Source organism: Ovis canadensis, chromosome 23, assembly GCF_042477335.2.
Source record: "Ovis canadensis isolate MfBH-ARS-UI-01 breed Bighorn chromosome 23, ARS-UI_OviCan_v2, whole genome shotgun sequence".
Taxonomy (NCBI): domain Eukaryota; kingdom Metazoa; phylum Chordata; class Mammalia; order Artiodactyla; family Bovidae; genus Ovis; species Ovis canadensis.
In genome coordinates, this window is record NC_091267.1 from 50,451,617 (window position 1) to 50,477,663 (window position 26,047).

General features: G+C 38.4%; 1 long non-coding RNA gene across 5 annotated transcripts in view; it reads right to left on the reverse strand.

Moving 5' to 3' along the window:
• Positions 1-26,047, reverse strand: part of LOC138428105 (uncharacterized) — a 147,263-nt gene that overhangs the window by 47,870 nt on the left and 73,346 nt on the right. For 2 of the 5 annotated variants that reach the window (XR_011252272.1, XR_011252271.1), the window contains 3 exons: positions 20,564-20,657; positions 19,718-19,884; positions 16,082-17,156 (listed from right to left, as the gene is read on the reverse strand). This is a non-coding gene — a long non-coding RNA (uncharacterized lncRNA). Of the gene's footprint in view, positions 1-16,080; positions 17,157-19,697; positions 19,885-20,563; positions 20,658-26,047 lie in introns of those variants that run through there. The other 3 variants (XR_011252268.1, XR_011252269.1, XR_011252270.1) reach the window with 3 other exon arrangements.

The window sequence follows — 26,047 nt, forward strand, 5'->3', positions numbered from 1 at the left end:
ACTCCTTTTCCTATTTGGAACCAGTCTGTTGCTCCATGTCCAGTTCTACCTGTTGCTTCCTGACCTGCATACAGATTTCTCAAGAGGCAGGTCAGGTGGTCTGGTATTCCCATCTCTTTCAGAATTTTCCACAGTTGATTGTGATCCACACAGTCAAAGGCTTTGGCATAGTCAGTAAAGCAGAAATAGATGTTTTTCTGGAACTCTCTTGCTTTTTCCATACTTTGGCCACGTCATGCGAAGAGTTGACTCATTGGAAAAGACTCTGATGCTGGGAGGGATTGGGGGCAGGAGGAGAAGGGGACGACAGAGGATGAGATGGCTGGATGGCATCACTGACTCGATGGACATGAGTCTGAGTGAACTCCGGGAGTTGGTGATGGACAGGGAGGCCTGGCATTCTGCGATTCATGGGGTCACAAAGAGTCAGACACAACTGAGCGACTGAACTGAACTGAACTGAGCAGATGTTGGCAATTTGATCTCTGGTTCCTCTGCCTTTTCTAAAACCAGCTTGAACATCAGGAAGTTCACGGTTCACGTATTGCTAAAGCCTGGCTTGCAGAATTTTGAGCATTACTTTACTAGCATGTGAGATGAGTGCAATTGTGCGGTAGTTTGAGCATTCTTTGGCATTGCCTTTCTTTGGGATTGGAATGAAAACTGACCTTTTCCAGTCCTGTGGCCACTGCTGAGTTTTCCAAATTTTTGGCATATTGAGTGCAGCACTTTCACAGCATCATCTTTCAGGATTTGAAATAGCGCTACTGGAATTCCATCACCTCCACTAGCCCTGCTCATAGTGATGCTCTCTAAGGCCCACTTGACTTCACGTTCCAGGATGTCATGGCTCTAGATGAGTGACCACATCATCATGATTATCTGGGTCATGAAGATCTTTTTTGTACAGTTCTTCTGTGTATTCTTGCCACCTCTTCTTAATATCTTCTGCTTCTGTTAGGCCCATGCCATTTCTGTCCTTTATCAAGCCCATCTTTGCATGAAATGTTCCCTTGGTATCTCTAATTTTCTTGAAGAGATCTCTAGTCTTTCCCATTCTGTTCTTCTCCTCTGTTTCTTTGCATTGATCACTGAAGAAGGCTTTCTTATGTCTTCTTGCTATTCTTTGGAACTTTGCATTCAGATTCTTATATCTTTCCTTTTCTCCTTTGTTTTTCACCTCTCTTCTTTTCACCATAGGACCCTACAATCCCACTCTTGGGCATATAGCTAGAGAAAAACATGATCCTAAAGGATCCATGCACCCCAGCGTTCACTGCAGCACAATTTACAACAGCCAAGATATGGAAGCAAGCTAAATGTCCATCGACAGAGGGTGGATAATGAAGATGTGGTACGTATATACAATGGAATATTAGCCACTGCAAAAGAATGAAATACAGCAATTTGCAGCAACACAGATGGACCTAGAGAGTGTCATACTGAGTGAAGTCAGAGAAGGAGAAATATAATATGACATCCATTATACATGAAATCTAAAACAAAGTGATACAAATGAACTTACACAACAGAAAAATACTCACAGACAGGAAAACGAACCTATGGTTGTCAGGGAGAAAGATAGTCAGGGACTTTGAGACAGTCACGTACACACTGCTGTATTTAAAATGGATAACCAGCAAAGACCTATTGTAGAGCACATGGAACTCTGCTCAATGTTGTGTGCCAGCCTGGATGGGAAGAGGGTTTGGGGGAGAATGGATACATGTATATGTACAGCTGAGTCCCTTTGCTGTTCACATGAAACTACCACAACATTGTTAATCAGCTATATCCCAATACAAAAGAAAAAGTTTAACGTTTAAAGGAAAAAATTAAAAGATATATTTTAATTAATTTTTTAATTATTTTTAATCATAAAATGTTTAAATTCTATTTTAATGATCAAGTACAAATCCATCGATGACTAATATTAATAATTCATCAAAGGCATAGTTCGTACAATCGAGAATCCTTGACGCCCATGAATCTCACACTCTGTTGGGGTAGGCAGATGGTAAGGTTTCAGTACTTAGAGTTAGCAAAACGTATGTAAGTCAAGTTAGGAGTCCCAGGACTCCTTTCAAGGGAGTAATACTGAGTTGGGATTTGATGGTAGAGTAGATATTAATTAGAACAACAGGTGGTGGGAAGATATTCCAAGCAGAAGGGAAAGCAATTTGGGAGAGATGACAGCATGACAGAGCATGACTTATTCTCGACACGACATCTCAGACACATGAAGACGAGGCAAAAGCAGACTAGAGTCAGAGAATAAAGACACTCACGTGCTAAAGTGAATAGACAATTTACGTGTAAAGCGATGGGATTCGGGGGACCATTTCAAAAGGGGAGTGTCATCTTCAGGCTTGCATTTTAGCAACGTAATGAGTGATGGGAAAGAGGAGACATCAGAGAAAAGAGACATTCGAAAGCTATTGTATCCTATTTTAATTACTGAAATCTCTCACAATGACAAAACTGTCACATAGGACAGTAAATGTAGAGTAATTCCATCAAACTTCTTGGAAAAGACATATTTAGCAATCTGGGATAATGCAGAATTACAGGAAATATCAAATGATTCAACACTGGTTCTTTTTGTCATTTTGCAAACCTCATTTTAATATTAGACCAAGTCACAAAATATTTAGCGCACAAACCAGCTTCCTTTTTTTTAAGATCTAGCATTTTTATCATAGTCTTTTATCTTATTTTGGACCACTTGTACCCAGTACTCTATCCCACTATAGACTGTTGAATTTAATCAACAAAATCAAAAGTTATTTCTGACCAGATTTATGGAGGACATGAGCATTTATACTGTCAAAGTGTTTGCATTACCAAAAGTACAGTAATAAAGATGAAAATGCCTCCAATTTCGCTTAGAAAATAGTACTTTATAAGCTTGTTTCATCTATGAACCCAAAGCTTCGAATGCTTTTGCTGTCATTGTTGCTTTGCACTGAGTCGTGTCTAACTCTTTGGAACCCCCATGGACTGTAGCCCACTAAGTTTCTCTGTCCATGGAATTTTCCGGGAAAGAACACTGGAGTGAGCTGCCATTTCCTCCTTCAGGGGATCTTCCCATCCCAGGGATCGAACCCATGTCTCCTACACTGGCAGGCAGATTCTTTACTGCTGAGCCATCAAGGAATTGGAGAAAAGCTAATCAAGACTAAAAAATTTTCCTTAATGTTATTTCCTGCATTGATTCTGTGCACTTTGGGAAGATTTTTTTTTTCTTTCTTTACCTATCTTTCCTCTATCTTCTCTTTTCTAAGAGATATGAAACTGTTTTACAACGATCTCCTCAGGCCTTAAAAATGATGGCACATTATCAAAATTTAGAAAGAAATGCTCTCTGTAGAAAGGGTTTCTGAAACAAGCAGATGAAAGAAAGACCAGTGTGTGTGTGTGTGTGTGTGTGTGTGTGTGTGTGTGTGTGTCCACTTTGCAACCGAAATATCTTAAATATCCATATAAAAATACTGAAAAGCAAATAAACCAGGAAGGAAGCATAATATAAAGAAAGACGATCAAAGACAAAGGCAGAAGTGGTTGAGAACTCTTGGCCCTTTTTTCTCTCCACATGACTGGATGTGGACGACTATCTCCTACTTCAAGAATTTAGCTCCAAGCCTTGAGTTTCTAACCAGCAAGCCCCATGGTGCCTCCTTGGATTTCCATCCTGTGTCCCAGACTCTAGAGCTAATTGCTTGTCAAACAACTCCGGCTAGATATTCAAATGCTTCAAAGACCACCTCTCCAAAATGCCCAAGGTCAGTTTCCCCTACAGTATTTCTCATGTCAACAAATGGAACCCACCACCCTTCCAGTTTCCCACCTTTGAGGACAGAGAATGAGCGAGCAAAGAGGAAGCTAGTGTTAGCCTGAATGCAGTCTCCTTCATCTCTCATATCCAGTCAATCATAAAGTCCTGATAATCTTACTTTATTGGTGTCTTTAGAATCAGTTCAGTTTTTCCCATCTTTCTACTCCATCATTCTCTCCTAGTGAAATATTATAATAAACTCTATTGGTCCCTCTGCCTCTAGGCTAGCCCAGATCCTACCCATTCCTCATGCGATCACCAAAGGAACCACTCAAAAGCAGATCCAGTCACATCACTCAAAGACTTAATCTGACTCTTGAGAATCTTCTAAATGAAGGTGAACCTCCTGATAGGATCTGTCATGACTGCCTCATCTGTCTCTCTAGCTCCCCCCTCGCCACTCCCATCCTCCCCCAGCCTCAGGGATGCACCTGCACACAGCTTCTTGCACTTCCTAGACTGCATCATTCTCTCATTCCCCAGCCTTTACAGGTGTTATCAATATTTTCTGTCTGAGACACCCATTCCTGTTTCCATTCTTAAAAGATATCTATCTGCCTTTCAGGACTCGAGACTACATCTCGATTGGCAACCCCCCTCTCTGGACACCATTAGTGCTTTGTCAGTTTATTTATTCACCACGCCTGCCGTGAACCGCAAGCACTTTGAGCTCTGACTGCCTTTGCCATTTTATCCCCAGGCTTAGCCCTGTACCTGGCATAACAGTAGGAGCTCAACATATGTTTTGTTAAAGGGATTAGGTATCTCTTTTACTATGAGTCAGACTTTCAGATTAAATTTTAAAGTTCGGTTACAGCAGCTAACAAAAGAACGGAAATGCAGGAATGGCATAATTATGAAATTAAGAACTCAGGATGAAAGACTTAAACAAAGCAGAGCATCACTGCATTTGTCTAAATGATGCCCTCCTATCCTCCTTCCATCGAGACCGGATTAGGTTTCTCCCCAGCCACCTCAGCTCTCTTGCAACTCTCTCTAACTGCATTGTCCTCACATCTCCTGGTATGCTTACAGACTAATCTGGGAGCTCTTTGAGAAAAGTGGCTACATTTTATTTATGTTTTTATCTCTAACTCTTGATAAATGTTGAATGAATAAGACAGTCACAAATCTTTTGCACTAAATAACATGACATCAAAATATATGAAGGAAAATGGTTGTAAATGAAAGCAGGAAGGACAGTCACGCAATCATGAGATATTTTAACTCACTACTATCCATCTATGACAAGTCAATTTAATAAAAAATAAATAAGGGCATAGAAGAATTGAACTATATAACAAGGTTACAGTAATATATGCTGAACTTTGTAACCCCACAAATGGGGAATGCTTCTATAAATCAAACATTTACTAAAATGAATCATGACTGATTCACAAAGAAAACTTAAACTCAGCCCACACAGCTCAAATGACATAGACCAAGTTCCCGAAGGAAATATAAAAAGAATGAAAAAAATAAAAGAGAGAAAGAGCAGAAATTTTAAAATATCCAACCACTTGGAATATAAACACTATTTCCCTAAATGATTAAAATGTTGTACTAGAAGGAATATTTCAGTTTAAAGGCTATGGAACTTACATAAAAGCAAGTGGATAAATATGAGTAAATAAAAATTTTTAAGTTACATAAATAAAAAATGTAACAAAATTAAAAAGGCAAGGAATAAGCTCTTTCAAAATATTTGCCAGAAACATAAAAAATTAACATCCTTAAAGAGCTCTTACAAATTGGCATATTAATGCAAATAAATAGAATCTAGAAAAATGGTACTAATAAACCTGTCTGCAGGGAAGGAATGGAGACACAAATGTAGAGGACAGACTTGCAGACGCAGCAGAGGAAGGAGAGGGTGGGACGAACCATGAAAGCAGCATTGACATATACACACCACATGCGTGAGATGAAGAGCTAGTGCGGAGCTGCTGCCTAGTGCAGGGAGCCTAGGCTGCTGTTCTGTGATGACCTAGAAGGGTCGGGTAGAGGGTGGGGATAAGAGGGAGGCTAAAAACGGAGGGTGTGTGTGTGTGTGTGTGTGTGTGTGTGTGTTGGTCGCTCAGTCATGTCCAACTGTTTGCAATCCCATGGACTGTAGTCCACCGGGGTCCTCTGTCCATGGAATTCTCTAGGCGAGAATACTAGAGTGGGTTGCATTCCCTTCTCCAGGGGATCTTTTCAACTCAAGGATCAAACCTGGGTCTCTTGCACTGCAGGCAGATTCTTTACCATCTGAGCCACCAGGGAAACCCTATACACATACACACACACGTATGGTTATGACTGATTCACCTATTCAACAACCTATTGTTGTACAGCAGAAATCAACAACACAACATTGTAAACCAATTATCCTCCAAGTGAAAAATGAAAATAGATACATAAATAAAATGGAAAACCAACAAGGACCTACTGTATAGCACAGGAAACTCTGCTCAATATTATGTAACAACCTAAATGGGAAACAATTTGAAAAAGAATGAGGAAGCAAGTGCTAATTACTCAGTTGTGTCCTACTCTTTGCGACTCTATGGACTGTATCTCACCAGGCTCCTCTGTCCATGGAATTCTCCAAGCAAGAAGTCTGGAGTGGGTTGCCATTCCCTTCAGGGGATCTTCCTGACCCAGGGTTCAAACCTGGATCTCCCACATTGCAGGCAGATTCTTTACTGTTTGAGTCACCAGGGTAGCCCCAACCACTGAAAAAGACTAGATACATGTATATGTGTTACTAAGTCACTTCAGTCATGTCCGACTCTGTGCGACCCCATGGACTGCAGCCTACCATGCTCCTCCGTCCATGGGATTTTCCAGGCAAGAGTACTGGAGTGGGTTGCCATTGCCTTCTCCCAAATGTGTGCTGCTGCTGCTAAGTCACTTCAGTCATGTCCAACTCTGTGCGACCCCATAGATGGCAGCCCACCAGGCTCCCCCGTCCCTGGGATTCTCCAGGCAAGAACACTGGAGTGGGTTGCCATTTCCTTCTCCAATGCATAAAAATGAAAGTGAAGTCGCTCTGTCGTGCCCGACTCTCAGTGACCCCATGGACTGCAGCCCACCAGGCTCCTCTGTCCATGGGATTTGTAGATACATGTATATGTGTAACTGAATCTCTTTGCTGTACGCCTGAGACTAACAGAACATTGTTAATCAACTACACTCCAATATAAAATAAAAAGTTAAAAAAAGTAAAAAGGGGCTTCCCTGATAGCTCAGTTTGTTAAAAAAAAAAAAAGTTAAAAAAGTAATGAGAAAAATACTATTTCTACAATTTTAATAGTAAATGATATCAATATACAATTTAATAAAGTAAATTTAAAGTGAAAGTTGCTCAGTCATGTCTGGCTCTTTGCCACTCAGGCCAGAATTCTCCAGGCCAGAATACTGGAGTGGCTAGCCTTTCCCTTTTCCAAGGGATCTTCCCAACCTAGGCATAGAAACCAGGTCTCCCGCATTGCAAGCAGATTCTTTACCAGCTGAGCCACAGGGAAGCCCAATTAAATTTAAAGGGGCTATTAAATATTCAAATAGTTTAATTTCACCAAGAAAGAACTGTAATTTAAAGCAAAATATCATTTTTGCCTATCAAACTAGCCAATCAAATTTTCCTATCAAAGTCTCAATTTTTTATTGCTTTGTCTTTATCATTTTGCTTCTTAAATGCTTGTGTTCAGTGCTGATAAGATATAGCGAAAGACATACACTAAGCCCTCTGTTTAAAACAGTGTCAATTTGTTCAATGTTTGTTGGAAAACAGCTTAGAACTCTTCAGTCTTATAAAAGTTGACGTTATAGATGGTCTCTGACTTAAATGGTTCAACTTACAATTTTTCAGCTTTACAATGGTTTGAAAGTGACACACGTACAATAGAAGGCATTCTTCATATTTTGAATTCTGATCTTTCCCAGACTACTGATATGCAGTATGGAGCTCTCTTTTGATGCTGGGCAGGGGAAGGAGCCACAGCTCCCAGTAAGTCACGAGATCACAAGGGTGAAATCTCATATGCTTACAACCATTCTGTACCCATAAGACCATTTTCATGTTCATGTTCAGTATACAATTCAGTAAGTTACACGAGATATTCAATACTTTATTATAAATATACTGTGTTAGGTGATTTTGCCCAACCATAGGCTGATGTAAGTGGTCTGAGCATGTTTAAGGTAGATTAAACACAGGCTAAGCAATGATGTTCGGTAGGTAAGGTAGATTAAATGTACTTTTTTCTTTTGGATTTATGATATCTTCAACTTATGATGAAGTTATTGATGATGGGGTTATTTGGACATAATCCCATCATAAATTGAGAAAGTCTGTATCTGAAGTGACAATTCCCTCTCCAGAGATTCAGCTCAAGGAAGTATTCCCAATTGCTTCCTCAGATTTGTGCATTAAAATATTATTTTAAAGCATCATTTATACTAGCAAAGAATAAAAATCATTTAAATGTTTAGCAAGAGAGAAGTGATAAACTACAGTGCATATGTAATTCAATGTTAAGCTTAAGCTTCCCTGGTGGCTCAGATGGTAAAGAGTCTGCCTGCAATGCAGGAGACCTGGATTTGATCCCTAGGTCAGGAAGATCCAGTGTTAGGAAGATGCAAGATTGTGACATTGTGAAGCCATCACAGTTTATACAGTTTGTAAATGCATGACAATATTTATGACCATTTCAGTTAGGTCACTCTAACTGAAACCACCCCCAAAACACAAACCACCCCCAAAACTTAATGCCTTAGAACAATAGCTTATATTCCTCACAGTTCTGGGTTAAATTTGGCTGGGATCCTGGGACAGCTGGAACGGACAAAGGGGCCTCTCTCATGACTCCAGTCTTTGGTTTTCCTCCATATGACCCACTCCATAGGATTTCTTGAACTTTCTCAGAGAATGGGGACTGGAATCTAAGAAGAAATGTTCTAAGTATCCAGAGTAGAAGCTGTAGGTCTCTTAAGGCCCAGCCTCAAAAGTTATATAGTGTCTCTTCTACTGCATTTTATTGGTCAAAACATGTCCCAGGGCCAGTCCTCAATTCAAGAAAAGGGAAAACAGATTGCATCTCTCAATGGGAGAAGCAGCAAAGAATCTGTGACCATTTTAATCAACTCCAGTAATATGACAATGTTGTTGATTAGTCACTCAGTCATGTCTGACTATGCGACCCCATGGACTGTAGCCCCTCAGGCTCCTCTGTCCATGGAATTTTCAGGCAAGAATACTGGAGTGGGTTGCCATTTCCCTCTCCTGGAGATCTTCCCAAAGCAGAGATCAAACCTATGTCTCCGACACTGGCAGACAAATTCTTTACCACCAAGCCACCAGTTAAAGCCCATATGACAATAAGTCAATAAAAAAGGATTAATATATGTTTAACAATATAAACTCAACTCTGATACATAATATTCCTACATATTTATCTATATTCTATGAATAAAAAAGCATATTACACATAGATCTATAGTTTACATATGAATTAAAAGTCAAAGGATAAACTACTACAAAGATTATCTCTAGCTAGTGGAAAGAGTACAATCAAAATTTTCTTTTTAAAGTTCTGTTTTTTTCCAAAGTTATGAGAATGTATTACTTTTTCAGCTGGAACATAAATGTAATTTAAAAAATACTTTACTCCCATATAGAAACATTTAAAGCAATGGCCTACAAAAGGCTAGAAAGCATTAAAGGAAATTGAATCAGAAATGGAAGAAAACCAACAGCAAATTGAAAAGCAAAAATAGGGGACTGTATAATTCTTTTTTGACTGTACAGAATATTGAGACATTTGAATCATCAAACATTTCATAGCAGGTTTATGACCACACTGAACAAATGTGTAACTGGTTCTCATCTTTCATTGTATCTACATGACACATGAGTATTTTTCTGCCTGCAAAAAAAGATAAAATGAAGCACTTTCCTTGTTTTCCATATATACATCTAAGCCACAATAGAATAGATGCAGCAGAAGCCCTGAGGCAGAGAGAAATAAAACTTGAAAAATTTTTAATGGATGTATTAAAACATTTCAAAACCTAATAACAAAACAGACATGCTCAAAAAAAATAAAAATTCACTGTTGTTTCTCATGATTCTATGGTTCTCTAAAGAAAACAGGGGCTGGTGTTTTCACAAAGTTACTGTACTATTTCAATTTGTTGCTGTTGTTCAATCACTGAGTCACGTCCAACTCTGCAACTCCACGGACTGCAGCACGCCAGGCTTCTCTCTCCTCCACTATCACCCAGAGTTTGCTCAAATTCATGCCCATTGAGTCAGTAATGCTATCTAATCATTTCATCCTCTGCGCCCCCTTTTCCCTTCAATCTTTCCCAGCATCAGGGTCTATTCCAGTGAGTCAGTTCTTCACATCAGGTGGCCGAAGTATTGCAGTTTCAGCTTTAACATCAGTCCTTCCAATGAACACCCAGGACTGATTTCCTTCAGGCTGGACTGATTGGATCTCCTTGCAGCCCAACGGACTCTCAAGAGTCTTCTCCAACATCACAGTTCAAATGCATCAATTCTTCAGTGCTCAACTTTCTTCATAGTCCAACTCTCACATCCATATACGACTACTGGAAAAACTATAACCTTGACTAGACAGACCATTGTCCGCAAAGTAATGTCTCAGCTTTTTAATATGCTGTTTAGGTTGGTCATAGCTTTTCTTCCAAGGAGCAAGTGTCTTAATTTCATGGCTGCAGTCACCATCTGCAGTGATTCTGGAGCCCCCCAAAATAAGTCTGACACTGTTTCCACTGTTTCCCCATCTATTTCCCATGAAGTGATGGGACTGGATGCCATGATCTTCATTTGCTGAATGTTGAGTTTTAAGCCAGCTTTTTCACTCACCTCTTTCACTTTCATAAAAGGTTCTTTAGTTTCTCTTTGCTTTCTGCCTTAATGATGGTGTCATCTGTGTATCTGAGGTTATTGATGTATCTCCCGGCAATCTTGATTCCAGCTTGTGCTTCATCCAGCCCAGCATTTAGCATGATATACTCTGCATATAAGTTAAATAAGCAGGGTGACAATATACAGCCTTGACATTCTCCTTTCCCGATTTGGAACCAGTCTATTGTTCCATGTCCAGTTCTAACTGTTGCTTCTTGACCTCCTGAGATTTCTCAGGAGGCAAGTAAGGTCATCTGATATTCCCATCGCTTGAAGAATTTTCCACAGTTTGTCGTGATCCACACAGTCATAGACTTTGGCATAGTTAATAAAGCAGAAATAGATGTTTTTCTGGAACTCTCTTGCTTTTTCAATGATCAAATGGATGTTGGCAATTTAATCTCTGCTTCCTCTGCCTTTTCTAAATCCAGCTTGAACATCAGGAAGTTCACGGTTCATGTACTGTTGAAGCCTGGCTTGGAGAATTTTGAGCATTACTTTGCTAGCATGTGAGATGAGTGCAATTGTGTGGTAATTTGAGCATTCTTCAGCATTGCCTTTCTTTGGGATTGGAATGAAAACTGACCTTTTCCAGTCCTGTGGCCACTGCTGAGTTTGCCAAATGTGCTGGCATATTGAGTGTGGCATTTTCACAGCGTCATCTTTTAGGATTTGAAATAGCTCAACTGGAATTTCATCACCTCTGCTAACGTTCGTAGTGATGCTTCCTAAGGCCCACTTGACTTCACATTCCAGGATGTCTGGCTCTAGGTGGGTGATCACACCATATTGGTTATCTGGGTCATGAAAGATCTTTGTATAGTTCTTCTGTGTGTTCCTGCTACCTCTTCTTAATATCTTCCACTTCTGTTAGGTCCATAATATTTCTGTCCTCTGTTGTGCCCATCTTTGCATGAAATGTTCCCTAGCTATCTCTAATTTTCTTGAAGAAATCTCTAGTCTTTCCCATTCTATTACTTTACCTTATTTGTTTGCATTGATCATTGAGGAAGGCTTTCTTATCTCTCCTTGCTATTCTTTGGAACTCTGAATTCAAGTGGGTATATCTTTCCTTTTCTCCTTTGCCTTTCACTTCTCTTCTTTACTCAGCTATTTGTAAGGCCTCCTCAGACAACCATTTTGCCTTTTTGCATTTCTTTTTCTCAGGGATGGTCTTGATCTCTGCCTCTTGACAATGTCACAAACCTCTGTCCATAGTTCCTTAGGCACTCTGTCTATCAAATCTAATTGTTTGAATCTATTTGTCACTTCCACTGTATAATCATTAAGGATTTGACTTAGGTCATACCTGAATGGTCTAGTGGTTTTCCCTACTTTCTTCAATTTAAGTCTGAATTTGGCAATAAGGAGGTCATGATCGGAGCTAGTCAGCTCCCAGTCTTGTTTTAGCTGACTGTATAGAGCTTCTCCATCTTTCGTTGCAAAGAATATAATCAATCTAATTTTGGTATTGACCATCTGGTGATGTCCATGTACAGAGTCTTCTCTTGTGTTGTTGAAAGAGGGTTATGATCAGTGCATTCTCTTGGCAAAACTCTGTTAGCCTTTGCCCTGCTCCATTTTGTACTCAAAGGCCAAATTTGCCTGTTACTCCAGGTATCTCTTGACTTCCTAGTTTTGCATTCCAGTCCCCTATAATGAAGAGGACATCTGTTTTGGGTAATGATACATACCATGTAGAAAATATTGTGATATGAGAGATAATCATAAAATGTAAACTTTTGTCTCTGGGTCATCCTTCCAGCAAATAGGATCGATCAGATAGCAAGTACTCCTTTCAGTTCAGTTCAGTCTCTCAGTCGTGTCCGACTCTTTGCGACCCCATGAATCGCAGCACGCCAGGCCTCCCTATCCATCACCAACTCCCGGAGTTCACCCAAACTCATGTGCATCGAGTCAGTGATGCCATCCAGCCATCTCATCCTCTGTCGTCCCCTTCTCCTCCTGCCCCCAATCCCTCCCAACATCAAAGTCTTTTCCAATGAGTCAACTCTTCACATGAGGTGGCCAAAGTACTGGAGTTTCAGCCTCATCATCATTCCTTCCAATGAGTATCCAGGACTGATCTCCTTCAGAATGGACTGGTTGGATCTACTTGAAGTCCAAGGGACTCACAAGAGTCTTCTCCAGCACCACAGTTCAAAAGCATCAAATCTTCGGTGCTCAGCTTTCTTCACAGTCCAACTCTCATATCCATACATGACCACTGGAAAAGCCATAGCCTTGACTAGATGGACCTTTGTTGGCAAAGTAATATCTCTGCTTTTTAATATGCTATGTAGGTTGGTCATAACTTTCCTTCCTAGGAGTAAGTGTCTTTTAATTTCCTGGCTGCAATCACTGCAAACCATCTGCAGTGATTTTGGAGCCCCAAAAAATAAAGTCTGCCACTGTTTCCACTGTTTCCCCATCTATTTCCCATTTTGGGTCCAGGTAAATACACATAACATTTTTAATATATTTCTATAAAAGTGAAAACAATCCTTCTAAATCTTTGACAATACATATTTCATACTCAGTTAAGCTATTTCAAAATGTTATATAATTTCTGAGGACTAAGAGGAATTTCAGACTCTTTAAACACTAATGAGATCTCAAGAGATTATTCTAAAATACTTCTAATCCTTCCCTACTGTTTCATCACTGGTTCATACAGTTCTTTTACCTTCATTAAGCTTCAAAGTTTTTTATTAAATGATTATTTTAGTTGTCCATAGATTCTGAATGCTTTGTACTAGGAGATAAAACAGCAGCTTAATTTGGTTTTGTTTGTTTGTCTCAGGGATTTAGACTTTTGAGATATTTTCAGTTTTCATGACCTAATGCCTGATCAATCTCATTCAAACTCAAATTTTTATCAACTTGATACATCTTTGAAAGAAGAATTTAATGTGCTGGATACCGTTTAGTTGGGTGACTGGGTTCTGCTTTACCTAAAACTTTAACACACTTAAATAAATTCATTTATAACTAGGATTCTAGGTTCCTTTTAGCATCACAGTTTTTTTTTTTCAGTCAAATTCTACATTTCTGACCTCATTGACATTTTTTCCATATATCCTATATTTAAAAAGAGAGAGAGAAAATGAAGGGCATCAAGAAAAACTTATTGAAGCAACTTAGTAAAGCAAGCTTCAACTAATAAGAATATCCCATTTTCAAATCCAGAGCCACAGTGGTAAAAAAAAAAAAAAAAAAATCTGTCTGCAATGTAGGAGACCTGGGTTCAACCCTTGGGTCAGGAAAATCTCCTGGGGAAAGGAATCGCTACTCACTCCAGTATTCTTGCCTGAGGAATTCCATGGACAGAGAGCCTGGCAGGCTACAGTCTATTGGGTCGCAAAGTGTCAGATACAACGGAGTGACTAACACTTTCACTTTTTCCTTCTCAGATCCAAGAATAATATAGTTCCTGTTTTCAACACTGAAAGTGGGAGCTTTCTTTTTGTGTATTTATTAACAGCTAGAGCTTTGTTGTAGGAAAGATTCTTATCATCTTCCATTATCGCAGATACTAAATTAAGAATGATCAAACTGAGCTCATTTTAGTGATATAGATAGTGAGAGCAATAAAAGTATTCCCATTCCCTATAATAATCTCTCTGTGGTATCATTTTTATATTTCTTTGTATGGGTTTTCTTTTTGTATACAAACCACCATATTTCCACAGAAGGCACAATTCCTTCCCTTTGGACAGAAAAATAGAGTTACATTTAGAAGACGGCATTTCTGGATGTCCTTCCTTAGTAAAGTGTAAAGTTCTGCTTCTATATTTGATTAATTGCATCAAACTATAAGCGTATGTAAATATTTCTCTTGTCTTGAAGTGCTAGAGTTTTATTAATACAAGATTAGGAATAGAAATAGACATTTTAAAAACTGCCTTCATGATTTATCTTGGTTTCTTAGTAAGCTATGCCAAAGTTCAAATTGTTAACCAAAATTATTCCATAAAAAGTTACCTATTATTGTAAACTTGCTCAATAAAGTGTCTTTTCCTAAAAAAAAAAAAAAAAACTGAGCTTAGTTCATAAACATTAAAGTTAATCTTTTAATCTCCCAGCTCTCTTTTGCAGTAGAGGCTGTATTTACACTAGAAAGAATTCTACCTCAGCTGTCAAAAATATATATTTATTTATCCCTATTGCACTGCTTTCCTACTGAAGAGGTTGTCATTATATTTAATTCCATCATGACCCAAGATAAGAGTTCTTCTCTATCCTTTTATGCTGAAAGGTTTTAAGGCATGTACTTCATCAAAGCATAGGATGAAGCATCTTGCTATGAGAACTCTAGTTATCTCAAAAAAATTAAAAATAAAGTGTGCTAAAGTTTAAGTCATTTGCTGTTTGGTTTGACATTCATTTTTATCAGTTACACTCAATTTTAACACTAGCTCATTTGGAATGGAAAGGTTTAACTTTACTGTTTCAAGCTGTATTATGAAATTATGAAAAACCACCTGCCTGTGCTTTTATTACTTAATATTTTATAGTATTTTATTATTTAATATAAAGTCAATTTGACTCTTTCAGCAATCCTTTGTTCGGTAGGGCAGAAACTGTCATATCATTTTATAAATGAGGAAATCGAAGAGGAGGAGGTTAAGTACTAACGGCCACTGGAAACGTTGAACCTGGAAACCCTACCTGTGCACCAGGGCTTTTGCAGCTGTATGGATGCATTGATAACACCATCTATATGAGAAGCCCGTACCAAATGTCTCAAACATAACTAGCAGAGTGATTTAAAAGTTTTAAAGAATGCAGTATAAGAAGTAAAATGCACAACCTTTGCCCATACAGAGTTTTCACTCAAGAACTGAGTGAGAGAACTATTAAAAGAAAAAAGAGAACAATTTCAAAATACATACACAATGTATGTCAATATGGCACAAAGTCATTACTGTCTATCTCCTTCCACATACAGCACACTCCAAGGATGAGCATTTCTTATGTGGCCTTCTTTATAATTGAAAGATAAAGCTCACTTAAAAGAGGTGTCATCTCTATCCCAAATCAGAAGCTATACAATGTCAGCATGCTTTTGTTGTTGTTCAGTTGCTCAGTTGTGTCTGCCTCTGCGACCCCATGGGCCGCAACATGCCAGGCTTTCCTATCCTTCACCACCTCCTGGAGTTTGCTCGAACTCATGTCCATTGAGTCGGCGATGCCATCCAACCATCTCATCCTCTGTCATCCCCTTCTCCTCCGGCCTTCAACATGCTAGAAGTATCTTAATGAATGGATGCAGTTTACATCAAAGGTAACAATTTAAAGAAACAAATTAAACTACGTATAGTTCATAATTTAGAGTCAAAAACTATTTAATACAACATGATAGAGGCAATTGCAAAATATGTGGACCTAAACTTTTGCTTCCTTTAAGAAACATTACAAATAACATGTCAATTTTATTATTTAAAAAAATAATCAGTGAAATAACAAGCAATAGTGCTCAGGTGCTCAGACATTCAGTTGTGTCTGACTCTTTGTGACCCCATGGGATATAGCCCTCCTGGTTCCTCTGTCCATGGGATTCTCCCGGCAAGAATACTGGAGTGGGTTGTCATATCCTCCTCCAAGGGATCTTCCCATTGCAGGGATCAAACCTGCATCTCCTACATTTCCTGCATTGGCAGGCAGAATCTTCTTTATCACTAGTGCCACTTGGGATGCTGCGATGGTGGACAATACCTAAAATGAGTTTATCTTCCTTTCCACATGATAGAGATTAAGGAGGATGTTGGAGGAAGGTAACTATCACCCTCCCAAAATCCTCCTCATGGTTCAAGGAGGCTCCTGGAAGTTCTAGGTGATAAGCTTGTATAGCAGTAGCAAGAACATTATTACTATCTTCACCCATCTCTTTATAGAAACAAATTCTTTGAGACTTACTTGAATTTTAGGTTGACATCAGATTTCTCTGTTCCATAAAGAAACAAGTATCAGAAAAGTACCCTAAGATTCTACATCCCAGCCAGAAAACACATAATGAGCTGAAAGTGTTGGTCGCTCAGTCTTGTTCAACTCTTTGCAAACCCATCAGGCTCCTCTGTTCATGGAATTTTCCAGGCAAGAATACTGGAGTGGGTTGCCATTTCCTTTTCCAGCTGATATTCCCGACCCAGGGATCAAACCTGGGTCTCCTGCATTGCAAGCAGATTCTTTACCGTCTGAGCCACGTGGGAAGCCCCACACCTAATGGGAATTATCAATTAATTAATCAGCATTATAAATTGCAAAGAGAGCTTCTGAATATCCACTCTAATGAGAAAGGAAACATAATCACTATAGCAACAGAATAAAGGAGATACTGTAACTGAAGGATTTCATATTAATTTCACCAGAGGGTATTCTCTAATATCTCCTTCCAAATCAGACCTGCAAGAAAGATAAAAATCAGAGAACTATTCAAACTCACAGATAATCTCTCCTATTTTGAACACACAGTGTTTTTGATACAACAAAACAAAGGTGCTTCAGATTTGAAGACATTTCCCTCACTTCAGTTTCACTCTTTTCCCACTGACTCCTTTATTGGACCTTGTTATTCATCACTATCACTTTTTTCATCTCCTTACCATGGAAATAAAATATACATGCAGGAACCCAGGGCTGAACTTACATCAGGCTCCACTAGAACTTTGTAATATGACAAAACAAATTCTGAGATACAGACTTGAAAGTGTAGACAGTTCTATGAAGCTTGAGTGTCCAGTTTTTTTCCTTCCTAGAACCAGCCCTTAAGCACACATTTCTGCTCTCTTTTATTTATACAGACTTTGAACATTCTTTGCTACATTCAAAACACAGAAATCACAGCAAGAAGATATTTCGAGCTATTTTGCAAATCTATATATTCAAAAAAGTGAATATCAACTACCAAAATCATCATGTCTTTAGTATTTACTTCTCACAAAGAGATTCAGAGACAAAAAACTATAATTTTTATTATTACTAGAAGAAGGAGACACATCTAAATGTGCATATATTTCTCCTTATTTACTTCTACTTTTCTAACAAAATATTTACTGAAACTCTACTTTAAAAATCCATCTGTGACCCTTTCTTCCATTTATAACCTCACACATTCATTCTTTTCCCCATAACCTATATTCCTTTTTTCCCTGTATGTCTGACTTCAACATTATAAATGAGGGAATAATGCTCTTCTATCAGTTTTTAAATTTCTCTTATAATATGTAGTATCATAGGGTTTATTGGGTTCTTTTTTCCATTCTAAAAAGTGTCATAATTCCTTTCCTAATAGCCATAGCTGCTATTTCTCTGAAGAAAACTGGGGCTTGACATCAGAGGTACATTTTGCTTTAAGCTGAGTGTATCCTGAATGATCTCTCCTAAGCGAGTGTGTAGGTAGGATGTCTCTGAGCACTGTTGACAGAACTGATTCCTTTGGACACATGTCTATGGTTGTTCATGCCCCAAGTCACAGAACCACACCTGTCTACCCCAGATACCTCCTCAGAAGAAGGCTGGTCCAATGAATGACAGCGTTTCTTCCACATTGCCACTCAAGGGAGAGTGATTATGAGGAGTGACAGGTGGAAACACCTCTAAAGTTAACCTTTTAATTGCCCAACTCTTTTGCAGTAGACATTATATTTACACTAGGAAGAATTTTATTCCAGGCTGTCAAAAAATATATGTTTATGTATCCCTTGTTTGTGCTGCATGCTAAGCCGCTTCAGTCATGACCGACTCTGTATGACCACATGGACTGTAGCCCTCCAGGCTCCTCTGTCCGTGGGATTCTCCAGGCAAGAATACTGGAGTGGGTTTGCCATTTCCTCCTCCAGGGGATCTTCCTGACCCAGGGATCGAATCTGTATCTCCTGCATTGGCAGGTGGATTATTTCTGCTGAGCCACCAGGGAAGCCCACCAAAGAAGGTCTATGGATGTTGAATAAACATACGAAAAGATGCTCAATATCTTAGGGAAAGACAAACTAAGAGTACAGTAAGAAACCACTATGCATCCACTAGAAGAGCTAAAATTTTTTAAACTGAATATAATAACCAGTGGTGGGAATGGAACATTACTCTGTCCCTAGTGTCTACCCAGTATCCAGTACAGTGTCTGGCATGCTAAATAAATATATATATACATACATAAACAACAATTCCTCTTAAACTGAACTGATGGGACTTCCCTGGTGGTCCAGTGGCTAAGACTCCACACTCCCAATGCAAGAGGTCTACATTCAATCCCTGGTCCGAGAACTAGATCCCACATACTGCAACTAAGACCCAGCAAATCCCAATAAATGTTTTAAAAAACAAAAAACCTGAACTTACAAGGAAAGAGGAAAAAGTCACAACAAAGTAGGAATTATGATCAATGGCCAGCGCTGCATGGATGTAAGATTCAATAAAGACACCAAATGCTCTGATGTGCCTATTTTTTCTTTTGTGGATCACGCTTTTGGAGTCCTATTTGAGAAATTTTTCTTAGCCTAATGTTACAAGGGTTTTCTCCTGTTTTCTCAGATGAGCACATAATCCAAGTTTGACCTCTAAAAGTCAGCTCTGGCCTCTTTTCTGGGATCGAGTCACTGTTTTCATTTCTCTTTCATTTCATTAGCATTTTGATAAACTGGTAAAATGTGAACTTACATCGGATATTGGCCATCTTTGTTACTGTGTGGCGTGTTCCCGCCTGAGAATGAAAGCAGACCCAAGAGAGGGAGAAAGGAAATTCCTGGCCAGTGTTAAGTCTTGCACTTTTCAATCGTATGACCCAACACTTCCTCTTTACTTAAGGAAGTTTGAGTCTGTGTCTCTTATTAGTAATCAAACAATCCTGATGAATAGAGTGATTTTCTGGAGCCATTTCAGTATAAGCAAACAAAATTCCTAATACCTAACCACGAGGCTGTTGTCAGGAAAAGAATAATAACATACGTAAATTGTTAGCATCATGCCTTGCTTGTTGTTGTTTAGTCTCCCAGTCGTGTCCGACTGCAACCCCATGGACTGTAGCCTGCCAGGCTCCTCTGTCCTTGGGATTTCCCAGGCAGGAATACTGGAGTGGGTAGCCATTCCTTTCTCCAAAGTCGAATGAAATTCCTAATACCTAGCCACAGGATAGCTGTTAAGAAAAGAAGGATAATATATGTAAATTGTTAGTACCACGCCTGCGTTGCGTGCTCAGTTGCATCAGTCGTGTCCAACTCTGCGTGACCCCATGGACTGTAGCCCACCAGGGTCCTCTGTCAGTGGGGATTCTCCAGGCAAAAATACTGGAGTGGGTTGCTATTTCCTCCTCCAAGGGATCTTCCCAACTCAGGGACTGAACCAGGTCTCCTGCATTGCAGGCGGATTCTTTACAGTCTGAGCCACCAGGGAAGCCCATGTACCATGCCTAACAAATAATTAATCTCTCAAAATCTGTAAATACAATGCAGACATCAACCAGATTGCAGAGGGTTGAAGACAAAGTTAAAGATGAAGATAGAAATAGGTATTGGTAATTTTCAAGTATTTTTGCTATCAAACGAGAGAAGGAAGGTAAAGCTGATAGAAGGAGGTTTAGAATAAGAAAGGTTTAAGAGGGATTTCTCTTCTTTCAATATTCTGTTAAGATTGTTAACAAAAATTTGTTTCATCATGTTCAGTCAATATCAAACTAAATTTAATTTTGGTTTTTTCCTAACACCTTCAGATTCTTAATTATTACTGCTCTGAGGCTTGCTGATCTTATAAAAATCTCATTACGAACTTTAAGAGACTATATGAGAAAAATAAAACAAAATGTTTATGAACTAGACCTTTGGATGGAACACTTTGATGAAACGTCCTTTCTTTATAATTAATAAAATATTTTCTGGATACTGTTGCAGTTGATCCACTTTTCTCTGATACCTGTTAAAATAAAATTATATTAAGTTGCTGTATATTATTCTTTGATACCCAAAGTGATATTAGAATCATATCAAGTTATTTTTTTTAATGCATCTGAAACTCAAAATTAGGGCTTAGATTAATAAAGCTAAATAGGATGACAGACATGCCTCAAAATTACAAGGATAATGTCATCTTGAATCTTATTTCTTTTCTATACAATGTTAATTATCAAAAAATCACACGTTATTTTGTTATTCTTTCTAAAGATACATTATTTGAATTTTAATAATGGACTCTTGTATATACAATGTCTCAATTCAAAGTGCTAATTCACTAATGGTATAGTTTGTGACACTAAATTAGAAAAAGAAAATGTTGATTTGAACCAGATTAAGTTAACGTTATGTGTTTCTCCAATTACCAATAAGAAAATATATTATGCTGTTGCTATAATTCTCCAGTGGGTGTTGTTGGTGAAATGGGGAATGTCAAAGTATGAACCAATTAAGCAAATCTGATAACTAAAGTTTTATCTTCATATCACCAAGAATTATAATAACACAACTGAAAAATATTGCCATCTACTTTAGAGCACAATAACAGATAATCTAATTCTACTTTCTATAAATATGTAGTAAAATTCTCTAGACTGTATTAGGGATAACTAACGTGTGACTCTCATTGTTTATAAATTCTTTTACATAAATATCTCACTCAACTCTGTGAGGTAAATAAGAACTTTCGAAGATGCAAAAAGCTCAAGTTCAGAGACATTTATTAACACCTAAAGGACAGTTACTAAAAAATGAAATCAGAATTCAAATTCATCATTCAAATCAGTATTTTATTGTTCTAGTATACCATATATGTCTAGATAGATAGATGATAGATAAAAAGATATTAATAGATACAGACAGACAGATATAAACATACAAATAACCCCATACAAATTCTAAAATAATAAAATTGAGAACTCCCTAAGTTCCTCAGGTCAGATCAAGCTTCATATTGATCTTTTGCCTCTCACAGTCAAAGCTGTTCTTTCACAAACTTCTTTTAAATTTTGATTCTCTGTAAGAAAACAAAAACTGCCCAAGGACATGAGTCTGACCCCATGGATGCAGGCATCTTTCAGATAATATCGACAGAATATACCCCTCCTTGACGGAAAGTGTCCAGGAACACGGAATGTGGCTGTATATCTCCTGCTAAGCACCTGAAACCCACTGTGCTCCAACCTTTGCTGCAACCAGCAGGTTCCTCTGCTTGGATTCTTCTAATGAACAAAGTCAGACGGTGGCCAGTGAGGTTACCAGACAAGAGGAGTTTCCTTTTCTACGAAATCTGCCTTTTCTTTCATAAAAGAAACGCTGCCTCATCTTTTCCAGACTTTCCAATAAGCTCATATTTCTAGTACTTTCAGTCCTTGAGATATTTCCAAAAATGTTTTTCATACAAAAAACTTCTATGTGGGTGTATATTCTCATGTTATTGCATATGTGTATAGACTAGACTACTTGACTGTGTTAGCCCCTGATCTGAGCACTTCTATGCTATAATTGACTTACTTTTTACAATAATTCTATCTGGGGGAGTGGGTACAGTTCTTACCCCCACTTTCCAGTTCTTACCCCCACTTTCCAGTTCTTATCATCAGACTTAAGAGGATTAGTGAATAGCTGCCAGCTGTCAGTGTATTGCTGTGCTCAGTCTCTTAGTCATGTCTGACTCTTTGCAACCCCCTGGACTGTCACCCGCCAGGCTCCTCTGTCCATGGCATTCTCTAGGCAAGAATACTGCAATGGGTGGCTATTTCCTTTTCCAGGAAATCTTCCTGACCCTGGGATTGGACCTGCATTTCTTTTCATCTCCTGCTTTGGTAGGTGGATTCTTTACCACTGAGCCACCTGGGAAGCCCTATTGTGTATACTTTATCTCAACTAGATTTTACAAAGTTGAAACTCTAGGGGCTGAAACAGGACCAGGCTTGTCCCTTCTCTGCCCTCACTAAGTTGCCTCAGCAACTGTACACACAATCCCCTGGTACATTCCTGGATAATCCACAGGCACTTAGAGATCTTGGCAAATTGAACTAGTCATACTATAGTTCGAGTTAATAGAAAAGGATCTCTTTTTCAAAGACTATAACTTCAAAGACAGCATTTAAAGATAAGATGCTTTAAAAATACACATGGGAAACATTTTAAAACATTAATACTACGATCAGGTAAAGGTTTGAATTTCCTACTGAGATTGTAAATAAATTATTTAATTTATGACTGTGTATACTTAAGAAGATAAAGAGTATTTGTACCAAGTGTAAGATAAGTTACATGTTAAAGGTAGGAGAGAAGGGGACCATGAGAAGTAAGCAAACATAAGGATATTCTAGCCTCTGATTGAGGTCCAAAAAGGATTGGAACTTGTTCGTAATTAATATGCTCTAAGTTAAATTTTGGGCTTCCCAGGTGGCACAGTGGTAAAGAATCCACCTGCCAATGCAGAAGACTAGGGTTTGATCCCTGGCCGGGGAAGATCCCCTGAGGGAGGAAAAGGCAGCCCACTCTAGTATTTTTGCCTGGAGAATTACATGCACAGAGGAGCCTGGCCAGCTACAGTCCATGGCATTGCAAAGAGATGGACACAACTGAGCAACTAACACACATACACGTAAGTGATGTTTAGGTTCAGAAAAAATAGAAATTATTAAGCTATCCTCCAGATAACATAAACTTCTCAATTAAACCTCACTAGGGATCAATCAAAATATTTTTTTTTTAGTAATCTGATGAGGACACAATATAAAATTATACTTTTTATTTTTTAAATTCCTTCTTTTCCCACAAGGAGTGTGTGCATGTGTGTGTGTGTGTGCATGTGTTTGCGTGTATGAATGAAGGTGAAGGTGGAGTCGCTCAGTCGTGTCCGACTCTTTGCGACCCCGTGGACTGTAACCTACTAGGCTTCTCCGTCCATAGGATTCTCCAGGCAAGAATACTGGAGTGGATTGCCATTTCCTTCTCCAGGGGATCTTCCCTACTCAGGGATCAAAACTGGATCTCCCACATTGGAGGCAGACGCTTTAACCTCTGAGCCACCAGGGAACTGTGTATGAATGATTGCCCCATAATCCTCAACCCAAGTAGAAGGCTTAGAACCATTTTAGGGTGCTATGATTTGGGACTGTTTGCTACCAGAACATAACCTAAACTGATTCACTCTCTCTCTCTGAAGAGACTATGTACATATTCTTCCTTCGAGTTAACCTGTTCTGAGGGACCGGCACATAGTACCTGGCTGACAACTGCCAGGCATGTCTCACCTTCTGAATAAAGCCTGGTGATCAATGAAGCAGTAAGTGTCACAGTTAAATCGCTCTCACTCCAACACCCACACTATCATCCCCAACTCAGACTGAAAGGTTAGATTACTTTGCAAATATCTCCAAAGGCTCAAGAAAGGATTTAAGCTCTGGATACAGCATTCCTAATTTCTTGAAGAGTAGGCTACGTGTGTGCTCATTGCTTTGTATGCCTTTGCATTGAGGCACAATTCAGTACATGATTCATACTCTTCTGCTTACTATCCTCCTCCTCAGTCCTCAAACTTCTCTTCAATCAGTGAAAGGCCTTTTGGAAAGTTTTAATCTTTTTTTTTTTTTTCAAATATATTTTGACAGAAAACTCCCAAAGATGCGGGAGAACATTTTCTAGGTCCTGTGAGGGCGACTTTGCACTTCATACAACAAAAATTATTCATCACTGTTACACACTCTTTCCTCCATTCAGTATAGAATCAATTGTAATCCAAAGTCCTACACAAGGAGTCAGAACCTGAAAAAAGCGAAAGAATACAACAAAGAATTGTCTCCGCCTTTGTACTCATATAGACAAATCTGCTCAATATGAAATAGGCATTTCTTTGTGGTTTTTTCCACTGTATGATTTAAAGAGATTTTTGCATTAGTAACAAAAATAAAAATCCTGTTTTCAATTTAGTTCATAATTAAAACTCTCTTTTAACTCTTTTCAAGCCTACCTGAAGCCAACAAGAAAAGACTTTGTGTAACGAAGCTGAATGAGACATCTTACTGAAGGTCACATTTAGAACTTTGAACCTCCAACTGTTGAATGTTTCTTTCACTCTGAAAACACTGCGATCAAACAGAAGAATCTCAACATTGTCATGTGAATGACATTCATTATTCTACTTGGAGAATTACATAAATTTCTGTGCATTGACAGTGAAGGTCAACAGCCTCTTTGCACAGTCCAAGACTAAAGATAAAACCCCAACAGTTCAGTATTTTGGAGAGAAAATTTAAAAGACTTCTTATAATACATTTTTAAGTTTAGAAAACTGTACATTTATAGACCGTAAAAACTCGATGAATTAGAAATATCCAGTTCCTTCTTAAAAATAATCCATCACATTTCTTTGAGGAATTTATATTATATGAAAGCATTACTTCTTGCTTTTGCATAAAATCTAGGAAAATCTTCCTAGTTCAAATTGGAAACTACTCTTCATTCCACTACCATTCAATTAAAAAGAAATGATGACTTACAAAGTTGTGTTTGCCTTTATTTCTATAAATTAACAATAATCCCAAGCAAGTTCTTGGTCTTCTAAAGTTTATATTTGACTTCACATATTATGAAGTTTTCTTTTCCTGATGTTTTCTTCCCTGATAATAATATTTTTACTGATATCAATTTTACATTGCATTTTATACTTTTCCTACAGTTTAAGAATCTATCATTTTTATTATAAGAAGAAGCTGGGTTTTTTAACCACCTCTTTCTATAACCTGCAATCAACATATTCATTTCTCAGGCTCCCTCTTAGCTTTTCTTAACCAAGAATAACATTAGAAGTGAAACGATTCTTCTTTGTTAATGTTATTTGTGATAATCAGTTAATAGTTTGAATTTCACAAATAATTGTATACTCACATATTTGCATTTTTCAGTAAAGATTCAAGTTCAGCGTGTATTTTCCTACACTGAAGTAAACTAAAAAGAATTAGCAAATTCACTAGAACCCTGATTTTATTGGACTTTTTGTCAGAACAAAGGGCTTCCCAGGTGGCTCAGTAGTAAAGAATCCACCTGCAATGCAGGAGACCCATGTTTGATCCCTGGGTTGGGAAGATGCCCTGAATAAGGAAATGGCAAACTACTCCAGTATTCTTGCCTGGAAAATCCCATTGACAGAGGAGCCTGGTGGGCTATAGTCCACGGGGTCATAAAGAGTCAGACACAACTTAGTGACTGAGCAGCAGGCAGAACAAGACAGTCTTCATACAATCAGGCCTTCCTTTTTTAATCTTTCCATATTTCCTCATGCCTGCCTGTTTTTAATCCTGCCTCATGATTACTTACAAGAGCCCAATAAAGAAGAGCAGT